This window comes from Ischnura elegans, chromosome 8, assembly GCF_921293095.1.
Source record: "Ischnura elegans chromosome 8, ioIscEleg1.1, whole genome shotgun sequence".
NCBI lineage: Eukaryota > Metazoa > Arthropoda > Insecta > Odonata > Coenagrionidae > Ischnura > Ischnura elegans.
This window is the reverse complement of record NC_060253.1, coordinates 117,862,566-117,875,511: the sequence shown is the minus strand read 5'-3', so window position 1 is coordinate 117,875,511 and position 12,946 is coordinate 117,862,566. Positions and strand designations below refer to the sequence as shown.

General features: G+C 37.4%; 1 protein-coding gene across 5 annotated transcripts in view; it reads right to left on the bottom strand.

The window, feature by feature from the left end:
• Window positions 1-1,846: 1,846 nt before the first annotated feature.
• Window positions 1,847-12,946, bottom strand: part of LOC124163960 (Golgi reassembly-stacking protein 2-like) — an 85,554-nt gene continuing 74,454 nt past the window's right edge. For 4 of the 5 annotated variants that reach the window (XM_046541094.1, XM_046541089.1, XM_046541092.1 and 1 more), the window contains one exon: window positions 1,847-2,568. The gene's annotated coding sequence lies outside the window, so the exon portion shown is untranslated. The remainder of the gene's footprint in view (window positions 2,569-12,946) is intronic. The other variant, XM_046541091.1, reaches the window with a different exon arrangement.

Here is a 12,946-nt window from a genome sequence, read left to right as displayed (position 1 = left end):
ATTAGTTCCTTGCAAATACTTAAATAATATTAGAAATACGTCATGCTTGGTCTCATTCTTTTTTGAATTACAAGCACATTGCAAATATTCCAGCCTAATAAAAGTATAATACCAATTGCCGAAATTCATTGTTAGACACCTTTTGAGCTAATAGGTGATTCATGCAGCGGTTGACCTCCAGAAACTGGGAACTTTGAAGCAAGTAGGCTGAAAAAGGTTAGCGGGTGAGAAAATGGGGGGTGTGAAACGCATTTCTATTGTTCTCGAGTAACGTGATATTTATTTATTTCATCTCATTTTCGTCAAAAGATGGATGCAGGAAAAATTATACATCGGGACCACGATCTTCAAACAATCAATGCGGGGAAAGCGATACTTCGGAGATGCAGGAAAAAATTACATTGTCTATATGAAACTTTATTTGGGACCAGAAACGGCTAACGATGAATGCAGGAAAATGTTCAATACAGGTATGATAGATCGGGGTTCCACTGAATAACTTTTCTTTTGAAAGCGGCAGTGGCAGCGGCAACTTAATAACTTCTTTTCTCTGCCATCGTAATACTCTGAAAGGCACGGAATTACAACTGAATCGATCTCTCTAATCAGAGGCAAATCATGTTGCCTTCTTACCGTTGCTCTGAGAAAAATGCAACGACTTTGTAGCAGTTTATTCCGCGACGGCATTGAGGCTTTAACATTACAATTTAGGTAAATTGTAACCAATCACACGAACATTTTGTGAGTTGATCGAGCTTTAACTTGAATGGAGCCAAACCCAGGGTAAAGCAGGCAATCTCGCAGACACGGCAAAAGTGCACCCGGCGGCTGATCAGCACGCGCCGAATTTTTGCCTGCTGCCCAAAAATGGAAAATGTTTTTTTTTCTACTTGAACACAAAATTAAATATGCTAAATTACTGTGAAGATATTTTTGACGTTGATTTTTCGTTGAATAGTTATCAGGTGGCAAACTCAGGTGTCCATAATTTTTCTGACGTAAATTATGCAACCCGATTGACGTCGAGAATTTTGCATCCGATTGTAAGACGAACTCTCTTTTCTGCAGGAGTTAGGAGGAAAAAAAACCTCGTCTTAGATTCGTGCAAATACGGTATATGGAGAGAAATGATTCAGATTTAATCTGGTGGAACTCTAACATATTGTAACTTATAACTTATTAATAAAATCAACCCAAATTATTTATTAAGTTGATTCAATTCCATGATGTCACGCCTGAGACAAGTAATTATGGTAAAAATAATCATCCATTTCAGATAGATTCTAAATAAAAAATTGAATACATATATCCTCTGTTGAAAGGGAAGTAGTAAGCATATGTAATCTTTTTCCCTGATTATTAGCAGTCAAAATAACTTGCAATATAGCAGATGACCATATACATATATATGCCCACCTAACATACTGTGTTTACATTGCTCATGTGTACATACATACATGGAATGACGTGCTGAAAAAACACACTATTTGTTTAATTTTTTGGCTTGAAAAAAGCAAATATTGTTAAAAATACTAGCATGCCACCCTCGCATTGATAGGGAAGGAGAGGACCCATACAAGTGGGAAACTTGGAATTTATGGTAAAATATCGAGAACAAGAACGACAGTCCCACCCCGATCGTATTCCCCATGTCACTGCCACCCAACGCAGACCAAAGGCCAACCTGAGAGACCATTGTATGTGTCCTGGAATCCTGGGTAATGTTTCTCTGAACATACTGATGATTCTTGTAATACCAAATCAATAAAAAATAACACTTACTTATCCCACGCCGTCGTGAAAGCAGGTTCAGGAAAAACCAGGGCTTATATTTTTGAAGTAGGCAACTGACACCTGATTACATACATTTACAGGGATAAGTTAATGTAAATTGTTTCATTGCAGGTAAGTGAAGGCGTTGCATTACTTGAGAATTGCTAACCTTAATTATAGCAGGAGCTAAGTGAAAGCGTGGTTAATTAAGTGATTGCGATCTCCATTTAAACCTGACTGAGTATTCTCCTATTAAAAATTACTCTGGTTAACTCCAAACGAACCATCTTGTACCTGGCAAGACATTTTTTAACGAATACCTAAAAATTTGTTTTTCCACAGAATTTTTTATTAAATCACCACCATGATGATGTTGTCGGGACACAAGTCACTCTCGGCTGAATCGCCGCCTGATGTAGGGCAGCCTAAAGATAAACTGATACGAGGTACGTAAACTGTTGCATCGGAGACAGATCTCTCTTGGGGGATAACTGGCATCAACAATAAGGGAATATAAACGCCGCAAATCCTCCAGTAAAGCCCCACTCTTGAAAAAAATATATAAAAGAAAATCTTATAAAAAGAATTCTATAAAAAACCAGAAATGAGGCAAAACGATGTATATGAATTGACTGTATAGAAACTTCCAGACCAGTAATTATTCACTTTATTAACTAAAAAATCCTGTACCAGAGCCCAGATGGCTAATGGCACCTTCTCTCCGCCAAATATGTATTAGGGCATTTTCTCATCTTCTTTGGCATCAGTTGGACTAAACACTCAACTGCAATTCACCTGGAATGAAAAGAAAATTTTGATCATCTAACAGTCCAAGAAGATTATCATGAGTGCGTGAAATATATTTGGCAATAAAAATTGTAATCAGTAACTAGAACCCATTATTATTTTATAAATTAATTGGTTACCATTACAAGTATATTGAAAATAACTATCCTGAGCATTTTAAAAATTTAACAATAGGTTTGTGGACCATAGTGAGTTTAGTTCATTTTAACCACAATTTAAGACTATTTACTATGTATCCGCAAAATGCATAATGCTTATAATTAAGAGTATTCAAACAAGAGTAGAAGAAAATATCAGATATCTGACATTCAACTTAAATGATTTTGATCAGCTAATAGTTCATGAATATCATCAGCCATGCGTTAAGTATTTAGATATACAGTGGAACTTGTTTAGTACGTTTCTGAAGGGACCACAAAAAATGAACATACTAACCAGGAAAACGTACTAACGAGGAAAGTAAAAAATAGCAGTCGGGGTAATTGCAATCTGTGGAAAAGTCGTCATAATTACAATTACTATCGGTAGTTCTCGTAGGATCACCTTCCTGAACTCTTTTCACCTTTAAAATCAAGAAAATGGGCGCTACATTGAAAAACAATACTATGTGAATAAAAATCACAATGTTTATTAGATTTCCCGAAGACAATTACATGAAAACGGCGTCTTTCTCCCGTGATTTATCCTATATGTATTTATAGAAAGAGGACAAGTAAAGCTAAGTCATTTCTTTTTTGTCACAGCATACTCGGAGAATATAACAACAAACCTGAGTATGTCAACGGGTTGTATTTAAACATAGAAATTGGACAAAATTATATTAACCTTAAATATATCGATATATCAAATAATAACACGCAAGATTATTAGAATATGTCGTAATTACAGAAGACTTTATATTCTACAGTTGAAATTTACTTTAAAATTTGTTTAATGTCGTCTGCTTTCGTGCCGAGATCAAGTATTTTTAAGCTAAGCTTCGCGTGCAGATCCAGAGCATTGTCTGCTCCCACAGCAGTAGTCAAATATGCACGTACCCCGTAGCATTGACATAGAGTTTATGAAGTACGTGCAGTACTGCTTTAGATAAAGTGGGAAATGGATAAGACTCATTTCTTCATCATGATAACACGTGTAATAGCAACAATTGCCCACTCGTTAAATTTGTGCACAGTGGGCACTCCAGAGGCAACAGAAGGTGAGGAGCTCGGGGTGGGGAAAATTGGGGCTTCTCATTGGCTGCAGTTTTGCATAGTCAGACATTCCTGATAAATTCATCACGTCATAAGAATTGAGAAATGCATTTGGATAAATCACGGTCGAAGATGGATATGTAGAATAAATGAAAGAATGTTAATGGCTAGTAATAATAGATTAAATCATGAATTCGGAGCTTTACGACCCTTAAGAAGATACTGGTGAACGATTTGCGGGTTGCATCACGGCTAGCAATTGAGCGTACTAACAAGAAAGCGCAATTTTTTCAAACGTACTAACCAAATACTTTTGCCTGTATTTTGTTCCGATGGTACCGGGACCGAGAGAAATGGTCGTACTAAGGAGGAAAACGTACTAACAAGGAACGTACTAACCAAGTTCCACTGTAAAAATTTGTAATCATATAGCAAATATAATCAGCTGCAATTGAAAAAGAAAAATCAATTGGTTGCAGTCATTCACATACAACAATGACACACAACTTTGTTCTGAATATGCATAAACTTCTAATGTCGAAGGAGGACGTTAAATCAATTGTCGGGAGCACTCAGTTGAATTTGTAAGCAAGTTTGTAGAACGATCTTGTGTGAAACACAGTGTGGAAAAAAAGTAACTGATTTATTTTAAAAAGTGTCGTGTGTAAATAGATTTGTGTACAGTAAATGTAAAAAGTGTTCATAATAGGGTGGTTTCCTATTATTTTTTTACTGCCTCTATCGATAGATTAATACTCCTGGAGTACGTATTTCATGCTTCTAGATTTTTAAATGACGATATATATTTTTCGCAATAAAACGAAAGTGAAAATTTTCAAGCGTGCAACAACACGACGGCTAAGTATGAATGCTGGGAAAAGCCCGTGTGACGTCATTCTGGTTCCAGCTACCGCCGTGTAAAGCCACTTTGGAGCAAGGCTATGAGCGCCGCTATGATGCATGCTGCTAGCAGGTAGTAGAGTACCCTGCTAGCTGGTAGCGCTCGGCTTAAATAAGGATTATAAATACCATATCAAACGAATTAAACATTCCGACCATAGGCAGTTTTAAAAGGTGATTATTAAGAGATGTTTCCCTAAGCTCTGTGCCTCATACATGCATTTGTAATCTCAGACGATGTAGAACTCCTATCTACTCGTATAGAAACTAGGCCCCTGTGACGTCACGTGGAGTGGCATCGCATGGGCACCAATCTGGCCTCTTTCAAATGAGGTTAAAATTGACCATTGCCATTCGTCTGAACTGGGATTTCTAAAACCAAATAATTTGTATATCATGAATACACTAATAATGGGTAAGGAATTGCAATCAATGCCTTTCGTTTTCTTTAATGAAGGAAACTACCCTATTGGACATTCTCCATGAAGAGTAGTGTCAATGATTGAATTTACGTGGTGTGGACATAAAAAGTTTTCAATCCTCCACCTCACTGATAAGCGCCATCGAAGATACCGTTGGTAAGTACATGAATTTGAATTTTAGTTATTTTCAATTGTATTTGACAAAATATATTTTTCACTAATGATGTTTCATTAAGTTTTTTTCATGCACTTTCATTCCTGTGGTTCCATGCAATATTTTTTGCACAATTCAACATAATGAAATTTCTGTTTAACAAACCTATCATGGCAGTTCATAGAATTACGTTATACAGACATTTCACTGCATTCAAAGAGGGATAATACGTGAAAAATAAGAAAATTCAACACAAAATTCAGCTTCCAAAAAGGCAAAATGTAGTCATACCACACACAGCCATATATTTTAAATGGCATACACTAAATTCGTTATTCATTCTCACCCATTGTTAAACCATAGAACTCTTTTGATAAACTTAAAACTTTGTTAAAATAATCGTGAAAATTATATACATCATTATTTTCACTGTTCGACATAGATTATGTCCTAGAGACATACAGTAAAACCTCACCTTAACGAACTCCCGCTAAACGAAGAACTCCGTTCAACGAACAAATACTATTGGTCCGGTCAATTGCCTATGTAAACACATTAGTGAAAAACCCCGATGAACGAACTCCTCTTTTACGAAAACTCCCGATCAACGAAATGAAATTTCGGCGCGATTGAGTGAAATTCACCTCTCAGTCACCAATTTTTCCGGTTAAATTTTTATTTTCATATGAATAATTTAATATTCGTAGCATTGGAGGGCAAATTAGAGACTTCCACTGAATAAGCCAATCAGAATCGTCATTATTAACCGTAACCATAGCCTTCCATCGTGTGTTTCCACCGACCCCAACTCGCGGCTCGCGGCGAATTGCGAAAAATGTTAATGCTGACTTTCGTAAATGACTCAATGTCCCAATATTTACACGCTCAAAGATATGATATCTAGAGCTATGTACTTCGATCGCATTCTTTTGATGGTTGTTTAAGATACTTTACAGAATTACAATGCGTAAATTCCGAGAAGCTTTTTCACTCGCCGCCATCTTGGATAACTTCTTTAAAATTTAACTAAATTACGGGAGATACTTTGCTACTTACTAACTTTTGGTCTTTGAAAGATTCTCCTGGTTCATTTTCGGGGTATTACTATAAAGAATATCATACGACCATTATTGCAATTCCCTCTCCTGCATGTTCCATTCATCGTGAAATAAAAATGCTGGAAGATGCTCATGCAAAAGTTTTCAGGAAAAGCAAATTTATGAAAATAATATCTGCGAGACAAAAATGAAAATTTGTTCCAACACAAACAACTAAGATTAATCGAGGAAATTAATTATGCATTTTTAACATGATCACGCAGTTTTGAAGAAAATATTTTGTGAGAACAGAAATTTATCAGTTGTCATCATCTCCAAGGAAAGGAAACGGAATATATTTTCCGTATTCCATGAAAGATATAACGTAGTATCGCCAGAAAAGGTTCATTAATTATATCACCTGTTAATCATTTTCACTCTGCAAAATACCATTGATTTTAACCCTTGTACTGCCAGCCTATTTCAGGTGGGATGTACGAAGACTGCCAAGGCTATTTTCCGGAATTAGCAACATTTCAGGTTTAAAAATTTCTCAGCTACTTAATAATATTTAATACTTCTAGATTTTTTCCCAATTCCTAAGATATATTTATATCTTATAACCATAGATAGATTAAGGGGGTTTACTTAAATTACAGCCGATAAAAAGGCCACAATCACAAAAAAGTGAAAAAATTTCGCTCAAACAGCAAGGACCGATATATCAGCCCGTTGGCAGTACAAGGTTATATCTATTTTTCAAATTGTTATCTAGGAAATGTTTAAATGTTTGTTCAGAAATACCCCCCCCACCACCTTACCATCTTCCCCCTAACCCCCCACCTTATCAAACATCTATTTACGCTAGGTCTTTTTGTATCACCCCTTGCGAAATATGGAATCAATAGGGTAGTTACCTTCATCTAAGGAAACGAAAGGCATTGATTGCGATTCCTTACCCACCATTACTGAATTCATAATATACAAATTATTTGGTTTGAGAATTCTCAGTATAGACGAATGGCAACGGTCAATTTTAATCTCATTTTAAAAGGCCAGATTGGCGATGCCACTCCACGTGACGTCACAGGGACCTAGTTTCTATACGAGAAGATACGAGTTCTACATCGTCTGAGATTACCAATGCATGCATGAGGCACAGAGCTCATGGGAAACGTCTCTTAATAATGACCTATCAAAATTACTTAAGGCTCCCGGATACCTAGTCCAAAAACTACGCTGCAGACGTCTGGGCAGATTCGTCTGACGCCTCTGTTATTCTATGCACATAACATTTGAATGCATATTTACGAAGAAGAAAGATCGATATTTGAAAAGATTATCGTAATTTTTCATTTCTCGTTTTTCACGCTGCAATATTGACCACGGAAAAACACGAAATCCGGTAAAATTGGCTGCCTGCTACGGCGTGTATAATGACGAAACCCAAAATGTTTTACAGTCTTTATAAACTTTAATCCTTTATCTTCATATTAATTTATACTATTTTAATGTAGTCCTCATAGAAGCGGCACTAAATCAATCTATGCGAACCTTTGCACGCTATTTTTGCGCTCTCCACGGCGGCGATGTTCTCCCATTCACATCGCCCTCAGCCACTGAGCGAGTCTCATCGTGGCAGTGGAAGGGGACAACGCTTGTATGGAGTCTCTTGCCTTCAGTTCGCCGGCAGCCGCCGAGCTGCCGGGTATGGCGGGAGAGAATGCTGCGTCATTGCTCTTTGCCGCGTGAGGGTCGCTCTTGTATGTGTGATGCGTGCTTCGGAGCCGAATTTTAATCTTGTCCAACAACACGCTAAAGGACATGAATTGTTTCACGGTAGGAGCGCAGAACGCCACGTACTATTTAACAGTGCCTTATTGCCAAAATACTGTCATACCATGATGATTTTTCCCTGACTCTTTTGTTCCGATGCAATTACAAAAAAAAATATATCAATACAACCAAGATGCATTTCCCACATTGCATGCGAGGAGATATACTTCGTACATTTGCTATCGGTAATGCCGGTTTATTCTCAGCGAGGAGGATTGCTACAAATGACCCTGGTCAGTTTATATCCGCTTCAGTACTGCATTTTACCCTGATACATCTGTTCATTTCGAGATTAAAAGTTTCCTCTCATCGGTGCAATCTCCCTTGCCATAATTTTATACGAAAAATAAGATCAATTACATTAATTCTGCTAAAAATGAAAGATTAGCTTTATATTTATGAGTCTCGAATGTTTATTTTTTAAGAAATTCATTAGTTTAAATGCCTAAAATTATGTAACAAATATAATTCTTGATAGCTCGAGTCACGTCATAGATTACGCATCGTATACCAGCGTGCAGATTTACATCCGTGTGTTCTATCACCGAAATTTTCCATTTTTTGTAATTGAAGTTTTTTATAACGTGCAAGTCAAGAACTCATGGACAACTTGTACTATGCATGATGCATGGAAACATGTTTGCTTAATTCATAAAAAACTTGCTAATTCTAAATTGGCAATTGTAATAAAAAATGCTAATTCTTCGGTGCATGCATTTGTCAATTGACAGGAAAATATTTAAGACATCGGTCTCTTACAACCCACGCTTGCACTCTACGGTCCCTAAAATAGAATTTTTCTTGGCTTCTTTTTTGTCTATTTGATCAATTGAGCCGGAAACTTAGATGAGTAAGTTATAATGCAAAAGATATGGCAGCATTTTCGAATTCGTTATTCCTACATACAGGGTAATGGTCTAATTTTTCTGTGGAATGAGTGTCGTTTTTTGGAAACTTAAAAATAGATAAAATATTTTAGGACTAGTTTTGTGTCTCTCATTATTTTAAACTTAAACAGAATATCATATCGCACACTATTTAATTGATTCAGGGATCCATAATTTTTTAAAGAGGTAACAGGATGCACGAATGAGGAAAGGATTCCGCACTCGCGTCATCGCAATCCACGCAACACCGCATATTTTGATATTTTGCAGCATAAAAATGAGATAATTTGATTCTCATCTTCCCACTGTCCTATTCGTCTCTCGTCAATCCTTAGACCCTTGGTTTTTACTGCAAGTTCGCTCGCAGTTTCATCATTATCAAGTAAGCCTTATAAATCGAAAAAATAGGCATCAGTTTCAAATAATGTTACATTTTCATGGGCATCGAGTGAAGGACTTCTGGTTAAATTAGAATGAAATCACTATGGCAAATGCTTATTTCTTTTATCGGAATAATCTTATATTTCCCTTGGATTGGAACTGCCCGAAGATTTTTTTAATCTGGGACGGAAGTCATTGGAATATATGGTTGCACTGGACGCTTCCTCCGAGACGATACAAGTTCAAATCACGCAAGTGATAAAACAGAGTAGCTATTATGGGCTTATCTTGAACTGTTCGTGATATCTGGTGATTTTTCCGGGTATTCTTCCGCGTTTATCCATTTTTAGGACGATATTTCGCCAAGGTTCCAGTTGGTTTCCTAGGTCCACTGAAGTGTCGATGAAGAACAAAGAAGGCCGCTACTACCCGAGAATAATCAGGGAGGCAATTGAAATCGCCACAACAACAAAGAACTTCAACCTTGAAGACGGCTACACTCTCTCCAGCGCGAGGAAACGGGTCCTCAAAGATCGCAACCAATCAAGGCACACCTCCACAAAAAAGGCGGAAAACGGGGTGTATATAATATGAACAACTTTATGCATCTTTTCAGTGACATCAAAACTATCGAAAAACTTGCCCAACATCCTTGCATCTGGGCGGAGACCTCAATGGCAAAAATACCGACTGGGACTTCAAAACTTTCGCCAGAAAAGCGAAATATAAAAACACCACAAAAACCTACTATGGAACTGAAGAAATCCCTGATTCCAAGGAGGTAAAATTCCTAGGAATAATGCTGGATCCAAAGCTCTCTTAGAACAATCATATAGCTTACGCCACCAATAAGACACAAGCAGCAAACAATTCCCTCAACCCTCTGCTCAACAGGAGAAGCCGAATGAAACTCGACACCAAAAGAACAATCTACCTCGCCATGTTAGGCCCTCTTCTCACTTACAGCTACCCAGCATGGGCAGGGACTTCATACTCCAATCTAAGCAAACTATACGTCAGCCAAAACAAGATACTCAGACGAATTGTTGATGCACCATGGTTCCTCAGAAATGACTATATCGCAAATAACCTAAACATTCCTCCCCTCTCCCAACACCTAACCAACCTAAAGGACAAATTTGAAAAATCACTAAATACAATAGACAACACTCTCATACACGACATATGGGACTACCATCTTTTCAGTGGACCTGAGGAAGCCAACTGAAATGTAGGGGAAATATTGTCCTAAAAATGGATAAACGCGGAAGAATACCCGGAAAATCACCAGATATCATCATAATCTCCGCGGAAGCTTACTTGGAAACTATTGAACCGCTCGTTCACATCACTGGGCCTTAGGTCGTAGGCGGCGGAAGACTGACTTGATGTTTGTGTGTTCATTGATGTTGCCACTTGGTCCTCCACCTCTGGCAGCCCTTCCTTACTCTAGAATTTATACGCTATTATTATTAATAAAACATGTGCACCTTCCCATACACAATTTCGTCGATTTACCTGCGAAGCCAATATTTGCAGTAAATACGCCGCAAAAAGCATATTTTTTAACGATATATTTTTTTTACTCACGTCTCGAACTGAAAGCTTTGGTTGAATAAGTAATCGTCTCCAGAATCTCCCAAAGAACAAAGGAACATATTCACCAATAAAATAACTTTTTAACAATTTTATCAATTTACTTTTCATGCGTGAATAGATTATGTGAACATTCACGCCCATTCTAACATTGGCAACAACGTCCTCCAACGATACACCGCCTGAAAATAGCCAAAATTATTGAGTCCGTCGTGCATCGATACTTATTTGTCAATTTATCTGTAGCATTTTATAAAAGTAAAATAGTAAAAAAAATATAAAATTAATTTTTTGCGATAGATATGTTATGCTTCGTTAGTTTTTACCAGAAAGACTTCTGCCGGGAATTGCATTTGAAAAGGGATTTGAAAGTTTTCTTTACAGAGTAGCGCCATGCAAATTGCATTAACATATGAAAAAATATGATATAAAAGTGAAAAGCAAAGAAAAGAAAGCATATTTTTTCATGAAGAAAGCATTGGTGAAGTGGTATAGCACCCTTGTCCGAAACTTATTTTATTGCTGGCACTGATAACTCAACATTTTTATATATCTCACAGCGAGCATCATTGTAATATATGGTAATGAACAAATTGATAATATTAACAGTGACTCCAGAGATGCTACAAATACAGATCTAGAAGATACTCCGCAAACCAACAAAACAAAATCTGACGCAGAAATTGCCCATATGGTGATGGTAGAATTTATGCCACCTCCCATCCCACATAAATATTGTGGTGGATATATGTTATGGTAGAGAGGAAAGTTAACTTCAAAAGTAGCTTCAGTATTAATTGGGAAGCTGAGTAAGACAACGGTATTAATTAATCCGGTAAGCGGTATGGATTCTGGTTGTAGAGTTTGAGGAACGACCCACCGACTTAGTAGCAGTTCAAGTCTACAAGTCCGCTATCATTCGTATGGAGATAGAAGTAGACGAGGTAATAATAAGTGAAATGCCTGGTTTAAAAAAACCAAGTAATGATGGGGAAGTATAACGCCTCAGTCGGGGAGGGAGGAAGGGCTGGGAAATAGGAGATTTTGGGTTAGGAAACGCGAAACGAGCGGGAAGAGAAATCAAAAATATATTGCAGGAGAAACAAGTTATTCGTCACAAAGACCTAGTCCAATTATCCTAAAGTGCAAAAGTCCACCAGGAAGAGTCCAAGGGATACGGAGATACATCAGAAAGACCACATAATAGTAAAACAGATGTAAAGGAATGGCGAAAAATATATCCCATTCTCCCTAAGGTGAACGAAACGAAACGAAATATTCAAAAGACTCGTAAAATAATAAAGGTGAGGAAATAGAACGTTGAAACTTTAATGGGAATGCGAGGATAGATTACTAGAAACCTCTGGAGATTCGTATGACAAAGAAAACTAGGATAACGAAGGAAATCAAAAAAGAAATGGCGGTAATAAGGAAGTGGAAGAACGTAGACACAGTACAGGGAAAATTCTAAGTAAACATAATCATCTATTACGGTGAGAAACTAAGAAGGGAGAAAGAATTGGTGGAAAACAAGGAGAGAGACTGCGAGGAAATGGAAAAGATTCAGAAGTAACGAGAGGTAGATGCGTTGTACGTCAAGGTGAAGTCGCTATCTGGCGGCAAAAGAGGACAAGCCATGTCAAAAATTAATGCTAAAAATGGAAGAATGCTAACTGAGCAAATCGAAGTTCAGAGTAGATGGATGGGGAAAGAGGAGGATCTGCATGGCATCGGAAACAGGCAGGAAAGATTTAACATGTAGAAGAAGCAGTGGTGTGGCATAATCTTGAGCCAAGGAAGAGGCCGCTTCTAAGACATGGAAATCAAGGGAGCTCTCCCTGATATGACCTTCGTCTCCCTGATTTCGCGACAATGGAAAATAAGGCAAAGTGGTAATGAGAATATTAAAGAGAAGAATAGAGAAAAGGACTATCGATTACTTGGGCGAAGATCAGTTTGT